General features: G+C 41.9%; 1 protein-coding gene across 7 annotated transcripts in view; it reads right to left on the bottom strand.

Moving 5' to 3' along the window:
• NCOA1 (nuclear receptor coactivator 1) overlaps positions 1-18,385 on the bottom strand; it is a 185,307-nt gene that overhangs the window by 133,788 nt on the left and 33,134 nt on the right. Inside the window, exon 1 of one of the 7 annotated variants that reach the window (XM_049819311.1) lies at positions 13,399-13,416. The exons of the other annotated variants lie outside the window; for them this stretch is intronic. The gene's annotated coding sequence lies outside the window, so the exon portion shown is untranslated. Of the gene's footprint in view, positions 1-13,398; positions 13,417-18,385 lie in introns of those variants that run through there. 7 annotated transcript variants of the gene reach the window in all.

The following is an 18,385-nucleotide window of genomic DNA, read 5'->3' as shown; positions in this document are numbered from 1 at the left end:
AATATATATATATAACAAAGAGAAGAAAAACTAAACTGTTGGCATATTAAAAAACAGCAGAAATGTAGTGATATGAAGCAGTAAGAGAAGCAAAATGCAATGACAAGAACCACAATACTCACAGGTTTGAGTGTATTGGGTTATAAAAATTACCTAGGAACAGCACATTCCAGCAATGGCCAAGGACTGCTACTGCACAGAAAGAGAACAACCACCAGCAATATTATAGGAACAGCAGAAGAATGCAACAAATATTTCTGTTCATTAATTAAGAAAGAAACCAGATGGTATAGTCATGCCACAGGAAACATTTTCTATTCCAAACAGCAATGCAGGCAGATGTGAAACAACAGCTAACAGAGCTGGTCGTTTTTAAGTCAGGAGACCTTCAACTGCATGTCAGGGGCTTTAAAAGAGCTGGACAAGAAGAACTCTGGACCATTTATCTTAGCTTCCTGCAAGTGTTAACTTGGGAGGTTTGAGAGCGTTGGAGGACATACTGTTGTGTCAGTATTTTAAATGCATGAGCAGGATGACCAGGCTAATAAAAGCTATCAGTCCAGCTTACATCCCAGGAAGAAAAGGAAAATGCTGGTATAAAATCTAATTAGGAGTTATGGTAAGTAAATAGCCGATATCTACCGACACATAGGTCTTAAATCAACTGTATGTGTTTTTATTAAGACTGCAAGATTGGCTGCAAACTGTAACAGTTCTGATGCAACAGACTTAAAAGTTTGGTGTATCTGTAAAGTCTGACTTCTCAAGTAACTGGAATTACATTACATAACATGGAATATATTACACGATTAATAATTGGTCAAGTGGCAAGTCATAAAATATAACTAGATCATTAATCACGTGCTCACACTGAAATACCAGAAGGAGCAGTTCTTGTGCCCTACTTTACTCATCCTCCTGCAAGCCAAGAGCAAAAGCCACTGCATCTCAGACTCACACCAACTCTAAAAGCTGCAGATAGCAAAGGACACTAGAACTGGATCTTTTACCAACATGACGACAAGCAAAGACCTTGCACATCTTTACCACCAAACACAAACTTGGAGCAGAGACCCTTCCCCATCCAGATGGGACATAAAAGAGCAGGGACATACCAGCAGCCTATGAAGGCAGCAGCACCTTGCTTAGTGTAAGAACAAAGGGGCAAGAAATGAAAGTAGCAGGTGGCAAGTCCAAAACCAAGCAAGAGACAGCGGTTTCTTCACCCACGACCCAGCTAAGCGGTTTAGCTCCTCGCCGCAGGACGTTGTGCATGCTAAACGTCTGCGCAAGCTCAAGGAAAGACTGGCTGTGTCACACAGCAGACACCCATGATGGTTACTAATAAGATGGACATCTTCGCTGGCTGGGAAAGTCCTGGAGAAGTTGAAAGATCAGAGGCTGGAGAGTCAGGCAAGTATCGTACAGGGTCTGCCCAGTTCTCACATCCTTCTGGAGGCTCTGCTTTTAGAAACAGGGTAGAGATCCATTAATGCTATTCTTATATTCTCACCTTAGAGTAGAGGAAACTGTACTTTGGAAACGATCTCAGTGACGGTGGACCACCAACCCCACACGGTTCCCCAGCGCAGCTTCCTTTGGCAACAGCAGTGCATTGGCTGCGTGCATGAAAAACTCCTGAACGTGGGAGCTCAACCCACTACTTCAAATACAACTGAACTCAGGGAGGTCCTACAGCCTCTCATGCAGGTGACCATATCAGATACTGTTAACAACCTCTCCTTTTCCAGAGATGGCAAAACCACGGCTTTTGAACCACAAGCAGTCTACAGGCAGCCCCAGAGTCACTCCCGGACTGCAGCGCAGTTGCACAAGAAGTAGTGGGGTGATGCTGTCCCAGGGCCATCTGTCGTGGTTTAAGCCCAGCCAGCAACTAAGCACCACGCAGCCGCTCACTCACTCCCCCCACCCAGTGGGACGGGGGAGAGAATCGGGGCGGGGGAAGTAAAACTTGTGGGTTGAGATAAAGACAGTTGAATATGACAAAAAGGAAGAAAATAATAATAACAATAAAAGTTACAATAATAATAAAAAAAAAATTAGAATATACAAAACCAGTGACACACAATGCAATTGCTCACCACTCGCCCATCGATGCCCAGTTAGCTCCCGAGCAGCAATCTGCCCCCTAGGCCAACTCCCCCCAGTTTATATACAAGGCATAACGTCACATGGTATGGAATACCCCTTTGGCCAGTTTGGGTCAGCTGTCCTGACTCTGTCCCCTCCAAACTCCTTGTGCACCTCCAGTCTTCTTGCTGTCTGGGCATGAGAAGCTGAAAAAATCCTTGACTTGGTATAAACACTCCTTAGCAACAACTGAAGACATCAGTGTGTTATCAACATTCTTCTCATACTAAATGCAAAACATGGCACTATACCAGCTACTATAAAGAAAATTAACTGTACCCCAGCTGAAACCAGGACATCATTGAACAATCTGAGCCCACATCAGCAGAAGAAAGCAAGTTTGAGAGGCAGACAGAAACATGTGCCTCATTTAGTGAGGACCGAAGATCTTCCAGACATAATTCCCCAGCAGAACCGCTTCATCCCCTCAAGATCTCTTGTGTCCCACACATTTTCTCATCCTCAACCATATCAAGATTTTGCTAAGCTTTCCCAGGTCATTACTACACAACCTATCTGCACCCCACTACCTGTCCATAAATCACAGTAAGAAGCTAAAGGAGCTGGATGGATCTTGGCTTTTCTTTCCAAAACATAATACCTTGAGGCAATAATAAGAGACACTTTACAAGTGCTATTATGCACAAGCTTTCAGTTTAAGATATAAAGAGATCTGGAGGACAGATAAAAGATATGAGTGTCCGTAGATTATATACATCAACAACCCAGGATATTTTTCCCTTTCATCAGAAAGCCACCTAATTAGCAGGAATAGGCACTCTTAAATCTCCAACATTAAAAACCCCAAGCCCTTTCAATAAAGCTTGCACTGACTGGTGACCTTTGCTCTTCTGTTGTTTTACCAAATCCTGTATTCAGCATTTCTTGCTCAAACTATTGACAACTTTCACTGAATGGTTTGAAGTGATTTGCTTTAAGTGTATCCACGTTTCTCCCTCCAACAAAGCATCAAAGTTGAGTTGTTCCCTGCAACCCAACAAAGCACAAAGAATATCCCATACAAGTCGATGGATTGGACCCTGGTTTTAAACAGTTGAAGATGAGGGCAAGAAGTGGGTTATCCACGATCTTGTTAAGCATATCCTCTGAAGCTGCTTTGACCAAGGTTCAGACCAGATGACCTCCTGATACCCCTTCCACCTAAACTATCCTGCATTAACTATAGCAGATTTAGTGTATCAAAAGTTCTCCTCATCCCATGAAAACGTATTCAAACACTCACAGGAGAGCCTGATGTGTTGCTGAACCCATGAGCTTTTCCATCCTTACGTCTGCTTTGAAACTCTACTAATCGATTGAAAAATTAGTGGAGAGTGTAAGGAAGCTAAAATGGTGTTTAGGCTCAAGGTCAACGGCTAATACATTTTTTGAGTAAAATACATCTGCTAAACCATTTCAGACGTTCCAGTGACCAGAAGAAAAAAACTTCCTGTCATCCTTCATCTGAGCTAGATCCCACCCAAAACCTTTAATCTTTAGCTTACTACAACATTTTCCAGTCCCCCAAAGTCATGTGCTTTCTACTGCATCTTCAGCCACAGACCTACAGGGCATAAACGCTTTGCAAGTAAGTTCTCACACAGCCCGTGATGGACCAAGCCACCACAGCACCTTTGAAGCGGTCATCATTTAGCATGTGAAACATGCATCTTTCAATACCTCCCTTATTATATTTTACTTAAGGCTCTAAATATTTTATCGGTGACTGTTTAATATTAAAATGCATAAACAAGGATCGGTGGAGGCAGGATCAGAAACAGCATTGCTCTCTTCACTCAGTAAGTAGGCTCCAAACCTACAACATGAAGACAAACATGGGTTTGTCCAACTTTGTCCCATGCTTTGACCGTAGGATCCTCTCCCGTCTATCGGCTGCAACAGTTTGTTCCATTTAGCCTAGGTAATCAAAGCTAATAAATGATACCCAACTATGAAAAGCAAGTGGAAGGGAGTTAGGAGGGATTTAATGTTCATTGTATGTTGACAAAATCCATAATTTATTTACCCGTTTTTCATTGCTGTGCTATATATAAAAAGGGCACACTACAAAGCAGTAACAAAAAAGAACAGCTTTGTTACAGGAGGTTGCAGGGAGCCTCCCACAAGGACCTTCCTTCTCTTCCTGCTTTCAAGTAACATGCAGCACCAAATTTTTTTTGCAACTCCTCCAAACTCCAAGGTTGCTGGGCCAGTGTAAATGCTGCATTTTTAAATGGTGTATTTAATCTCCCTGGAGTAAGGACATTCAGGCAACAGTTTCAAGGCAATGCTTATTATCACTACGCTTTCCCCTCATGAAGTACCCTTCCAGGTTCCCTTTAAATTTCATTTTGCTTAAGAACTTATACACATTTTTGGGCATCTGGAAAGCCTGTTTTTCTCCTTATCTACTTTTTCATGTACTACTGCTTGATTTATAACCAATACCAAATAAGTGTTGCAGGAGACACAGAGAGAAAAGCCGTTTTGCAAGAGGGCTAAATCTGTTTGCCAGTTAACTGTTGCAAATCAAAAGGTCAGAAAAACAATCACTGTATTTGGAAAGAATAATTTTACACAACTAAGACCTCAATGAAAAAAAAAATATTAACTTTGTTCCAGTAAAACGAGTTGTCTTATCTACCCATGAGGAAGTTTAATAAACAGCTTTCTGTACTTCTAAGGTTTTGAACACGTGCCAGGTTTTGCAGTGATCTCACTCATCCTAGATGAAACTGCTGGGCTTTAACTGAAAAGCAGAAAGTGTAAAATATGTTTTAAAACACATCTGAAGGAAAAATTGATTGGGTTTGTTCATTTAGCCAATCAATAACAACAGACAACACTAACACTAAAGTCACATCTGCAGATTGCTCCTACTGTTACAGATCAAGACCAGTGAATTAACCTGCTGGTTCCCAAAGCCCAAGGTGCTCACGTAAGACAGGAGAGGCACATCACAGAGCCCAAGTTAGGAATCCTGCCAGACTTCTGCCAACTCGAGCCTAGGGCAGCTCCACATGGAAGCACCCAGACTTATTTGTTGAGGATCCCAGCCAGCACTGCTGGAGCCATCCAGGGAGAGGAGAGAGGCAGAAGTAACTCCAAGGTTGGGGCAAAGCAGCAGCAACACCATTTTATGGACCACTGTGCAACTCTTGCGGTCTTGACAGACTGTCTGGCAGACACCCTTGGGGGTATTTGAAGGACTGAAGAGGCCAGGCTGAGTTTCACTGCCACATAATTCGGGTTTTGACCCATTGAGAGACAAGAAAGGAGAACAAGCCGAGATGGAGGGTTGTTGAGTCTCTAAACCCCAACTATCTCCAGGTGGAAGAGAAAAGCTCAACAGAAAGGAAAAGCTGTATTTATGTATGCAACACCAAGTATAAAAGAACTTCTCTCGGCAGGTCCTTGCAACAGTCTCATATGCCCATGAATGTTCAACCTGCCACAGGTCTCCTACACCATCATTGGCTTTTCTTCATTCACCTGCCTCATTGCAACACAAAGCTCGAAGTTCCCAATTTTTAGATTTATACAAATTGCTGTAATTTTGAACCAGCTCAAGATTTCACAAGTGCTGTGAGGCCGTAATAGCATTTTGCTGGCAGAAGTCCCCAGCTGGACCACTTCGGAAGCTGCAGGCAGTAGGAATCACACAAGTCAAAATCTCTTCCTTGCCATGACTTGACCATCAACTCTGGGGAATGCCGAACCTGCTGCAGGATCCTGCAAAGAGAATAAAACTGAAAGCTCTTTAGCAGATGGCACTTTCCAAGGGTGCTTCAGCCATCCCTGCCACAGTATACACGAGCAGGACTCCTGTTTTGCATCCTGAAAGCAGAAGTCTCCTTTAAGGGGAGAAAAGAAAATCCCAAAACCAAAACCCAAAGCGTTTTGCTATCCACACACAACCCAGCACCCCAGGTGCCCATTACTATTATTTGCCAAATTAATCCATAGCTTGCTCCTAGCCAAAGGAATCATTAGATTTATGTCCAAAAACTCTCAAGTCATTAAAGGGCTTAACTGCATGCTTTATATTAGTTTTTAATAACTTCCTGATATAGATTAGATCCAACTTTTTTCCTCCCTCACCGGCTGAACCGGTGATAGACTCTATGAACACCTTAATTTCTGGAATGGCATCCACATTCTCAGAATATTCAGTTTCCCTCATTAGGGCAAATCTGGTTTCAAGCCAAACGACATACAAATAATTATTTATAAAGCTCAGTATTCCTGCGGTGTTCAGGTTCCTTTTCTTCCAAAAGTTATCTTAAAAATGTCTACCGTCGTTTGCAAAATATTTTGTCAGACTGATGCCAAAGGGTGATAACTGCTTTCTTGCTTGATGTCAGCTCCTTGGAAAGGCTGAAATTGTATGACGCTTCTAAAGGACTATACGTAAAGTTATCTCTGAGTAATCTAAGAGAGATATCTCGTACAGAAGAGAGTAACTGGTTTGAAGAGCTGTGCAAATGCTAATTCCTCAGGCTGGAAAGAAGATGCATCTTTGAAAGTGGAATTTAAGCTGCCACAGGTTCCCTGTTCCAACAAAAGCAGCTGCTACCATACTTTTAAAATAAAACCTTAATCTGAGCTCTCCTGCAAAGCACAATCTCGATCTTAGGAACGTGAGAGTGACTTTTAATTCTTTTCTACCTTTTTTTCTCTCTACTCAAAGACAATGATGATGATTAAACAACGACAAATGGGTTTGTATGGATACCATCGTGAAACAGGCTACTGTCCAAGTAAACCTTAAGCGATGCACAAATATGCTGTTATACCAAGTGATGCACAGACTGTGGTGGCCTCAAACCTTCACGATCACTTGAACAGCTGTGCACTAGATTACAAGTACGTGGTACAGTACTTTAAACTGTTTACTTTCTTACTATCCATCATTTAAATGTGCTTAACAACAAGCACCAGGAGCCTGGGACAGATGTTCTTGCCTTTTTTTCTTCCACTACAAAATGTAATTTAAAAAAACTAATGGAGAAGGATATCATAAATAAAATATATAAAGGATATTGTATATAAGACTACAGAGTTCAAAAATCTTCATTAATATATTAAGACAGAGAAGGTGTAGTAGAGTCCAACAGTGACAACTTTGCTATTAATTAGTATGTCTGGACTTCTAGCTCTTAATTACCCTTGTCTTACATTTTTAACTCTAAAGATGCTTTAGTGTCCTGGCATCAAAACAATAACAGGGGGAGGCATTAAGACATTGTGAAATCCTAATTCTCTTTATTTCAATTAATTTGAAATTTCAATTACATTTATACCTCAAATATTTCTTTACGAGGGCCTGGGTCATGCTGAGTCAAGCTTGGGAGTAAGCATAAGCTGAAGATGCAAAGCACTCTGCAGCATCATGGGTACACATCTCTAATAAAAACAGAGCCTGTGATTTCAGATCTGTATCTCATCACCTTTATTGAATCCAAACTGTGGCAGAGCTCATTATATCCAGAAGCAATTTAGAAGTTTCTGTGAAGCTGACTCAATAGGTTTCTTTAAAAAGTAAAGCCAACAAAATAATTTTAGAATGTTCTCTGATGCTTCTTGAGTGTCATGTCTTAATGATTAAATATATTGGGACAATGAAGGGGAAAGAAGAAATGAAGACAACTTTCTGAAACAACTGCCACTTCAAGATTTGAAAACTGCTCTTCTCTCGCTGCCCCCAGAACTCACATCATTATCTCTGGGTTTTTTATACAATGCAGATAGCTCAGATAAACAGACTGGATATGAACACAGAAGTACTGTGTTTACTATAATCCCTGGCTGACAATTAAATAACACAAAACATATTAATACTAAGAAAACCATTACACTGGAGTTATAACTCCATATATTATGGAATAGCATAAATCCATATATGCATAATATAAGACTATGTAGCTATAGCTACAGAAAGAAAATTCAGTAGTAAAAAGGTAATTTTGAGGACTAATGAGTAGAAAAAAATGTAAAGTGAAACCTTCATCACTGCTATGTTCCTGCACACTAAAATACAATGCTGTTGAAACAGTTTAAAGGTATGTTTATCTTTTTTAATTATTTCAGTACAGTACTCGAAAAAAATACCGAGACTCTATCAAAAAACAAATTGCTTAAAGTAGTAACAACATTTCTAGAAGGTTTCATCAAAGTCAGGATCAAGGACAGGAAATGGCTTATGCTACTTCTTGTACTACGAGACAGGGGAAAGGTGGGTGTAGGGGGAAGGAAATTCCACATACAAGAGCATCCAACGTTGCAAGCTGCCACTGCAGCTGGCAAAGGGCAGGTACCACCATGGATGAGGACCATTAAAGGCAGCTTGGAAGATATAGCCAAAGCTTTTAAGATTATATGCTTATCAGCCTGAATGCCTAACCAGTGCTTTAGAAATAAAGGATTACTGGGAGTAGAGGGCCTGTGTTTATACAGAAAAGCTGCAGAAACTGTAAAGCTTTTAAGTTCACTTTCTCATGTATTTATGATTTCTTATTAAAAAAAATCCAAGATGCCGTAAGTTTATCTGTATGTTTAATTTCAGCTATTTGAATGCTTTGTCTGAATTGATTCCCAATGGAAATTGAAAATTCCCTCCGCCTGCTTTCATGTACTATTTCAGCTTAAACATTTCGTCAGCAACACTGCAGAAGGTGAGCAAGGGGATGCCGAGGGCGGACGTCCCACCCCTGCCACTCCTGCAAACAACCGTGATGGCCATGCGTACAGTACAGGACCGAGACGGCACAGGCAACCGCTTTACCTTCTCAGCTACTAGCATCCCCTGCCAGACCAGATTCAATAATCATAATTTCGCGCATAAAGCCTATTCTGTGGTATAAAGTGGACTTGACTGAGCACTGGGTGGAAGAGCAGCTCCAGAGCAGTGAAGGGGGGACTGTGTTAAGGGAAACAAAGACAACTCAAACAGAAAAGTCAAGGGTTAACCACCGCCTTTCCCTTTCTCCACTGAAGCCTCAAATAGCTCATGAAATCTCTTACCACCCAGCTACGCTCCTCTAAGCCTGTTTTCCAGTAATTTTAGAGAAAAGGGATTCCAGCTGCAAATGCAGACTAGCAAAGTGTCAGTGCTAATATATGTCCTCCCACTCCTCTGCTCTTGCATCCATCATGTCCTACCATCGGTTCAGAGCCACCCTGAAAATACAGCATCACGCTTGTTTTCTGTGTGGTCTGTCATCAAAAGGGGGCACAGGCAGGGAAGGAAAAAGACTTTTCAGAAGCAGATGACTATAGCCGTGCAAATTGAATGTAACATTATAAAAGCGGGGGCGCAGGGAACCGTTTATAAACGGCTTGAAGTCAATCCATAGAGAAGTGTTTTCTGCAAAACGTGTCTCTTGCAGAGCTTTAGATCCTGTGGGCAAACCAACCCCTTAACGTTCAAGTTTCTCCCATCCATCAATCCAGAGACCAAGCTCCCTGCTGCTCTGATCCTTCCAGGGAAACCAGCTCCAACAACAGAGGATTTGGCTGAGAATTTCCACCTGTGGCTAGTGGCAATGGGAACAAGCCATTTTCTGTGAAGCTCCTCAAACCAGTCCCAAACCACTGCCTTTCCTTTTTGAAATTAAAAGCAGATGGTAAACAAATCAAAGGACAGTTATCTAAACAGTTGCTGAGATTTAACATCTCTCTTCATTATCCAGCTGAAATATATTGTTTTCACATTCATACTCCCAACTCTGATCTGTTTATTGGTTTGCAACAGTGAGGAATTTCCTCCTCCTTTTCCAATAGCAACTTGGTAACCACAGTGCATTTGGCATTTTCTTAGACAATATTCCTTTGAAGCGTTAACCGAAAGGGGCTGGAAATGAGAAACAGCTACACTGGAGGTGGTACAAAGGATGCACTCCACAGTAGAAACTTCAGCAAAGATCAAATCTCCTGAAATAACTCATCGGTGTCTCCATTTGAGGGGAGAATTTGATATACCCTTTTCTGACAAACAAGCTAGCAGCAAAGCGAAGGATTCAGAAGTGTCACCTCCAATATCCGTTCTAAACCTGTACAACATGCAGCCTCCAAATCGCTTTGATCTACCAAAGAACAGCACGCTTTACGGGTAAAGCCATCTTAAAGAAACCGGGGGCTGTAGACACTTCAGATGGGCACGCACAACATGCCCAAAACACAAGTACAGCGAGGCGGAGCTCTCTGCATCCCAGATGGATGCTTCTCTGCCCTGTCCCATTGCACAGGATCCTCCTGGAAGATGCCATAGCTGCACCGCAGGACCACCAAGCCTTAGCTGCCAGGATATTTTTAATTGCAGACCCACATCCCAAAGCAAGGGGAACACTGTAGTGAGAACCAAGGCATATTTGGGCAGAATAGACCAGGGTGGAGAAGCAGCCCTGAGGTCTCCAGTAGTCCACAGGTCCTGAACTTGGCACAGTAATTCCTCCATCAAGGCCAGAAATTCTGATCTTCTCCAATTATACCTGCAAGGAGCAGGGAGTTGGACTCGATGATCCTTATGGGTCCCTTCAAACTTGAGATATTCTATGATTCTAGAAAGAGAGCTATAGGATAACATGGATCTCAACTAAAGCATCCATTTTACTTAATCCCCAGATTGCTCCAGCGCTGTTTATACTCTAACACAAGAGCACTCCAGCTGCAATTTGCTGTATAGAAACACGACCAGAAGGGAGAGAACATTGCAAATCCAGCAAAAAAACAGCCACCCCTCCATTATATGTATTAACCAAAACGATCTCCTAACCCATTAGCATGACATCTCAATTTCAACGCCATCCTGAGCTATACAAGGGGGTTTGCTGATCATGCGTTCCCCTTCCCGTCACATGTGTGGCGCTGGAAGGAAACGCACCCTTGTCCTCGCCCGAGCAACAAGGTGGTTATCACTAATTGCAGCAGCAAAACAATTCAATGAGATGGCAAACGCATGCAAAAAGCAGAAGGGAGAAGGAAAATTTGGAAATCTGGGCAAGCTTTCTCCCTCTCTGGTTTCTGCAGGTGTAAAATGGGAATTACTGATGCAAACACCTTTTGTTAAGTGCTATGGGATTTGCTTCCTACACCTTGTAAAGCATCAATGTCTCCTGCACAGGCGACTTTGAAAAACTGTCATAGATCTGGAAAAGGAAATTACATGAATCCAAGCAGATGGTTAATCAAAAGGTTAGCTTCTGGTTCTGCAGCCAGAGGAAATAGGTTTTTCGTTAGCAAAAATAAATCATATAAACAATATAAACACCAGTGGCTTAAGTCAAAATAATAGTTTAAGTCGATCTGGATTTAACACCTGCAGCAACATACTACTAATCTCAGCATTTCTGACTTTCAGCAGTTGAGCCTTAAAATCATTTAAGTCATTATAGGTCTTCCAGGGTCTTCCGTTGCTTCTGCAGCCACCTCCCAGGGCGACGCAGGCAAGTGGCTCAGCAGCGCGGGCTTCTGGTCACATTCCCAAAATGCAAACAGGTACAAAGAACCGCATCTGTGTTTCATTTTGGTGACAAGATTTTCATTGATCAGCAGCCAAAATTGCTGGACTATCACATAACCCCAACTGTGGGCTGGAGAAGCCTTTTGGAGTTTTTCTTCTTAGTGGGGTTTTTTTCCCAAACACACAAAATTGGAAGGGACAGCACCAAAGTTTTAGAATCATAGAATGGTTTGGGTGGGAAGGGACCTTTCAAGGTCATCTAGTCCAACCCCCTGCCATAGGCAGGGACATCTTCAACCAGATCAGGTTGCTCAGAGCCTCCAAGTCAACCACGTGCCCGCAGAGCGTTGTTAAGCACTGGACTGCAGCAAGAGGTAGTGTTAAAATAAGCTCTTTGGAGATGAGCCTTATATATAAGATTTCCATGGTTACCTCCATGCAAGTTACCATGGATTAGATGGGACTAAGTACTTATTTTTCCAAAGCCATTTAATAAGCATTTAAGAGATTTTTTCCATTCTTGCCTCAAAGTATTTCATACCATTAGCCACTGTTTTTCTGATCATATACATTATGTATTAAGCCTTAACCAAAACTTAATTTTATACTTTTACAGTTTACAGGAACTGCATTAGAGATAGGTATGATAAGAAGATACATGTTTGTATAAAGTGTCAAGCTAATCTTGACAGCTAGCAAAGTCCTCGTGTGAATTAAAGGCTAAAAAAGTATTTTATCATTCTACCAGATGAAACAGCTGTTGGATGAGATTTTTCCAGATGTTAGAAGTCAGGGGCCATACTTGCATCGATAACCATGACTAACACCTACACAACTGTGTTTAAACAATTACATTAATGATTCTTGTCATGACTGAAGGAGCTCAAGCTAAAGTGGTGACGTTTTCAGTCCAACAATTAAATCCGTAAGATTATCCAAAACTAGAGCTTTTTCTGCTCAGCATCACTTATGGAAGAACTGTTACCTGGAAAGAATTTCTTTATTTGTATTTTTAATGAAATGTTTGAGGCTGTAGAAGACCAATTCTGGGAGGCCATCTACAACAACCAATGCGCAGCAAGTCTAGGAGCTGCAGATCTACGTGAACATCATACTCTACACCCAGCTCAGTCACCTGGCTGGTTGAGCAGCAAACACACAACCAACCTACCCCAGCATTTTCTTCAACTGAAAAATTACAAGAAATAGACTTTTATAAGCATCCTTGAGATTTATTTTAAATGCTATACCAAAAAAAGATAAATACTATTTCACACGGGATGCCAACACATGACAGAAGATCCCAGCTGGAAAGCCAACTGGTCCATCACAAGGAGACACTCAGTTCAGCAAAATGGGTCCTGTCTTTCATGACCTGCACTGCCCAAATATGACAAAATGACAACCAGATTTACACAATGGATTTTATTTCTGTCCAACAGCCAGCTTTGCTTTGCATCACTCACCCAGAAGAGCCAAATCCTAACAGGCTCTGTTCTAGCACCCCTCAAATACCCACATCTTGTCCTGTCTTTTTTGGGCATTAAAATAATCCCCACAAATGTTAAGGCAGAGCAGACAAATAATTCATTTAAAAGGTCTCGGTCCCATCTGACTGGGACTATGGGTGTGTTATAATGCAATTAAGATACAGAAAATGAGTTACACACCCCTGTTATTTGCAGTCCTACTTATCTTCCTCAAACTGCCAGAGGCATCCTAATCCCCAGTTTCAAGAGAATCATTTCTTAAAAATTAAAGGAAAGCAATTTTCAAAGCCATCTCACCTGGCAGAAGCTTGGATGCCGGGTGCGCCGGCAGCGTGGGTTTGCCTCACCGGACTAATGCTGCCCCAAACACAGGTCAAAGAAAGGCTGCCCCTTGCCTCCTGCAACAAAAAAATGACGAGCTCCTGTTTCATATTTGATTTCCATCGGCTTCATGTGGCACCATAAGAAGCACACAGCGCAGAGGCAGCCAGATGTGCCCCACAGCTGTTGTTGAGGAGTGATATCCAAACCCTGGGAGGAGATACAGTTGGGAACGCGTGACTTTCTGCTGGATCAGCCGGTCCATTCATCCCCATCCTCCCTTTGGACCTGCTATTTTAGCTCTGCCATCACTGGGCACGTCGCCAAGAAACAGTAAAGACGATTTAATTTCTGGAGGAGCGGTAGGAAAAATGCAAATCTGGGATATTACAATAAAGACATCATCTTCTTTGTGACTTGCGCCACAGAATTCACGGATAGGATATGAAGATACCTGTCACTAAATGGTTTCTTTTCACGGTGTTATCACTCACTCAAGCTAAAACTTCAACAGATTGCCAGGACCTGGTAGAGTTGGAGGTTTCAACCACGGAACCATTCCCCTAAGTTAAAACAGCTTTCCATGAAGTTTTACAAACAAAATGTCCTTCTTTTAATTTTGATAGTGTAAAATGTAATTTCTCTACCTCAGTACACTTTGAGAAGGAGATACAGATAAAAAAGTATTTTTAAAAATCACCTACTGAACAGTAGTATAAGCAGACTAAAGGAACTATTTTGCTCCCAAAGACAAGACATTGCAAAGCAATAATGTATGTAAAATACATTTCAAAAAGGAAAATTTTTTTTCAGATCAATCTTAAACAAGTGTTATCAAAACCATACAGGAAGCTAAAAATACCTGGCCAGTGAAAACACTAAACAGAGAAGCAGCCCTCATTTACTTGTTAAGGGATTTATTCCCCCTTTTTTCCTTTAGAGGTTCCCAAGTGCTACTTAGGGTGTGTCAGGTAGCAGGACACAAACTACCAAGAAGATCCAGACCATTCACACCTCAAGGTGCAGGATGAGTGTCCTCACACTATCTCCGGGTGGGTTTTTGTTTGGCTTCTCAAAGCCAGGCTCAGTATTATCAATGGGCAAGACAATCCAAATATTATCCGTGCAAATCTACACCTGCACGGGGACATAGTGTTTTAAAAGAAATGGCTTTAAAGCATGTTAATAGTTGCTGAAATTCTTCATCTTGGGAGCAGCCCATCTACAAACATTTCATGTTTTCAATCACGTTAGAGCAAATTAACTCCCCTGTGTTTGAAGTCTGAAGTGAACTCGCTCCATGGTAATTAACTCCTGTTCTCGTACAAGTAGCTGCTTGTGCCAGCCCAGCTCACTCTTGCTTCGAGAGGCGATGCTCCAAAGCACCGCTGTAGTGCCGCGGCTGTTTACATTTCTGAAGACAAGCCTAAAGAACTCTTTTTCCTCCCCTGCTTTAGAAAACTCACTCGAGAAGAGCTTGTTTAGCAAAGACCGTGGAAGCTTTTGCAAAAAAGAGAAACTTTGACAAACACCATTTTAAAACTGCTTCCTAGAACAAGCTGTATAAAATTATCTTGGATACGTGCTTTTCCCACTCGGTTAAGCCAGGCTGAAAGGGAGAATTCCCCAGTGATTCAGCACATCGTTTGAAAACGTGATGCTTTTATTAAGCCCAAAGAAAGTGAGGCCTCTCAAGGAGGCACTTGATTTCCAAGCACCTGGAGACACTCAGCGCTTTGCCAGGCACTCAGGGTGGGTCCATGCACAACATCCACACAGAGAGCAAAACTTTGCTGATGAAGGTATGAGCCCACAGGTAGCAGCATAATATTGACAGTACCTCCAGGGAAAGGATTTACTGGCATAATTTGGTCCTCCTAGAAGGGTTCAGCACAGTGTCAGAAAGTTAGTCCAGGCTTCAGACATATAAAAATATGCAAGGCGCTGGAAAAAATACATTGCATGTTGCTCCCTTTCCATTCCTCAGTTATCTACCTCTCTCCCCCCAAAACACACCCTCATCTCCTGAAATTTTCACTAGGTCTACCTGCTAAAAATTCACACTCCCTTAAACATAAAACACCCAGTCCCAGTGGCCACCACCTCTCTGTGTAGGTGGTTTTATATTTTAGGGTCCTCTTCTTACTTTGCAACATAACCAACATCACCGTGTGGCTCAGCAGCAGCAGCTAGCCTTTCTGCTCCCTTCATCTCTCACCAGAAGATCCCTAAGTGCTTAGAAATTAGTCCAAAAGTCCTCCACACACTTGAAGCTCTTGCCATCTAGAAGAGACCCTCATGGTCCTAATTCAGGTCTTGCTCTCCAAGCACTCATCACTCCCCTCTTAAGTTTTATTTCACAGACTTTAAGGATGCACAATATAAAGGGTAAAAACGTGGAGAACAAAACCAGAGATCAGAGACTGCTTCTGGCAGACAGAAATTAAACTTAATATGCCTTGAGAATGCTCTCATATAAATAAGTATTTTGAAGCTGATCAAGTGTTAGTAAGCATTAATATGCTTATAAATATCTGCTCACAGGAAGAAAAAAAAAAGATCAGCTAGGAGGATTTGGCTATATACAAAATGTACTCATTTCCTCAAATGAACAAATTAAAGGAAAATATTTTTATTTATTTCCATGTAGGAACGTGATCTTCAAGTTGATTGTGCCATCTCTGGAAAGCTATCCAAGTGGGCAGGCAAAACTGGGTAAGTAAGCAAAATTCATCTCGGCGAAACCCCGTAATAACGAACCAGATGCATTTTCTCCTCTAAGAGTGGGGCTACGTGGAGATCATCAATAAGAATCCAAATTAAAAAGCAACTAGAGGGTAGGCCAGGCAAAATACATCAAAATCCAGAAGCTAAGTTCAGTCAAATAAATACTATTTACTAAAAATGAGGATTGAGATCCTGTCCATCTGGCAAATGTCTGAGACATCCTCTTAAAGCTCTCTTGGCTCTGCAAGAGCAGGACTTTATCCTCTAAGAAAAAGAGATGGGAAACAGCTCACAGAAGTCCTCCATGCAGATTTTAGTCCCTATGGATGTGATTTGAGAAACAGTAGTTTCTTCTCTTCATTCCCAGCATAGGGAATAACAGATTGGGAGATAATGCTATCTTTTCCAGTTTGCCAAATAAGAAGGCTAAACCTCTTTTAACATATAAAAATCATTGTCTGGCTTCACCTTTACGGGCCTGGGATTTAGAAAGGATACACACAAATTTCATTCCCCAGAAAACATGCAACTGTATCAGGCAAACTGCAGTAAGGGACATAGGGGATAAGGGACATACGACCTCATCGTTAGACAAAACCTGCAGATGGTGGAACCAGTACAAATGCCTGTAATGTGTTAACTCTTCTGGCAGAAGTGACTGTGGCCAAGAACTTTAGTCAACTGATGAAATGAAGAACATTTGCCCCAGGCTCAAATGGACATTTCATTAATTACGTGAGAGTTAAGCCAAGATTAAGCAAAGATCGAGACCTCTCTTATGAGAGCATAGGTCAAGAACCAAGAATTTGTTTAATTTCATGGATAACAACAAACTGACATCAATAAGAAAAAGTGTCTTAACAAATGCGCTCTTAAACACAGGCCTGAGATTTTTAACACTATTATTTGTGTATAGACTTTATCCACTGAAGCAACCCCATTAATGCTTCCCAGTTCATGAACCTTTTCCATGTGGGGAAAAAGCATCAATTGGGGTAGTATCATTTACAGTTTACTGGAAAGTGCTGGCCCCCACCAGATTAAAGTATGTTTTCAGCAGTATTTAGGAATTCTGCAGGCAGGGTGGGATGAAGAGTTAATTTTGGGTAAAAGACCTGACCACTTCGTTGGACCAGCAGATCTGAAGCTGAGCCAGCAGAGATGTTTCTGAGTCACCACTAAGGAGCGGGGTACGTGCGGGACCATCTACCACCTGTCCAAGATAATGTGGCAATGACCATCTCGACCTCACCTTGCTTGACAGGCAAAGAACCTACCCGAGATGAAAGTTGTGCCTCACCACGCTCTTTGTAATGATAGGACAAGGAGTAATGGTTTTAAACTGAAAGACGGGAGATTCAGACTAGATATAAGGAAGAAATTGTTTACGCTGAGGGTGGTGAAACACTGGCCCAGGTTGCCCAGAGAGGTGGTGGCTGCCCCATCCCTGGAACCATTCAAGGTCAGGTTGGACGGGGCTCTGAGTAACCTGGTCTGGTCGAAGATGTCCCTGCTCATGGCAGGGGGGTGGACTGGATGACCTTTAACGGTCCCTTCCAATCCAAACCATTCTGTGGTTCTATGATTCTGTGATTCTTAGTTCCTCTTGGCATGCTGCGTTCTCCTTAGCTGTGGGGTGCTCAGGGTTCAGACGATTGCAGCAAATTAAGTTCCCATTTAATATGCAGTTTTCAGTGACCATTCATTGAGCTTCTTGCCCTTAATCGTTTTGCTTAATTCATCTATAAAGGTTGGCTCTTCTCTATTCTAAATGCAAGGCCACAGGGCTCTGAGCAAGCTTCGGGCCAAGACCTCTACAGCCCTGGTTAGCTCACAGCCCAGGCAAAAAACACCAGGAGCCGACTACCAAGCACAAGAAGTGCTGCTGGAGGCTGTTGCTCTGCTCAAGACACATTTTTCCCCAAAAGGTGCTACTATTCCACAAAGCTACTGAAACACACATCTCCCTCCCCATCCACATAAAGCATTATGGGTGCATCATCTTAACACTGTGCAAGAGATGACGCAAAACATGCTAAAAACTTAGAATTTACATATTAATAATATATAAATTATATAAAAATACACCAAAAATATATTAATAATGTTCTTTCAAGGGGATTTTGCTGACTCTGAGCTATTCTCACATCATATTTCCAGCTGCAGGATGGCCACACAGGTAAATGGAAGACTAAACATCATGATCTTGCAAACAGCGGCCCCCAGCTTTCTAATC

The sequence above is a fragment of the Accipiter gentilis genome, chromosome 16, assembly GCF_929443795.1.
Source record: "Accipiter gentilis chromosome 16, bAccGen1.1, whole genome shotgun sequence".
Taxonomy (NCBI): domain Eukaryota; kingdom Metazoa; phylum Chordata; class Aves; order Accipitriformes; family Accipitridae; genus Astur; species Astur gentilis.
This window is presented reverse-complemented; position numbering and strand designations above follow the sequence as displayed.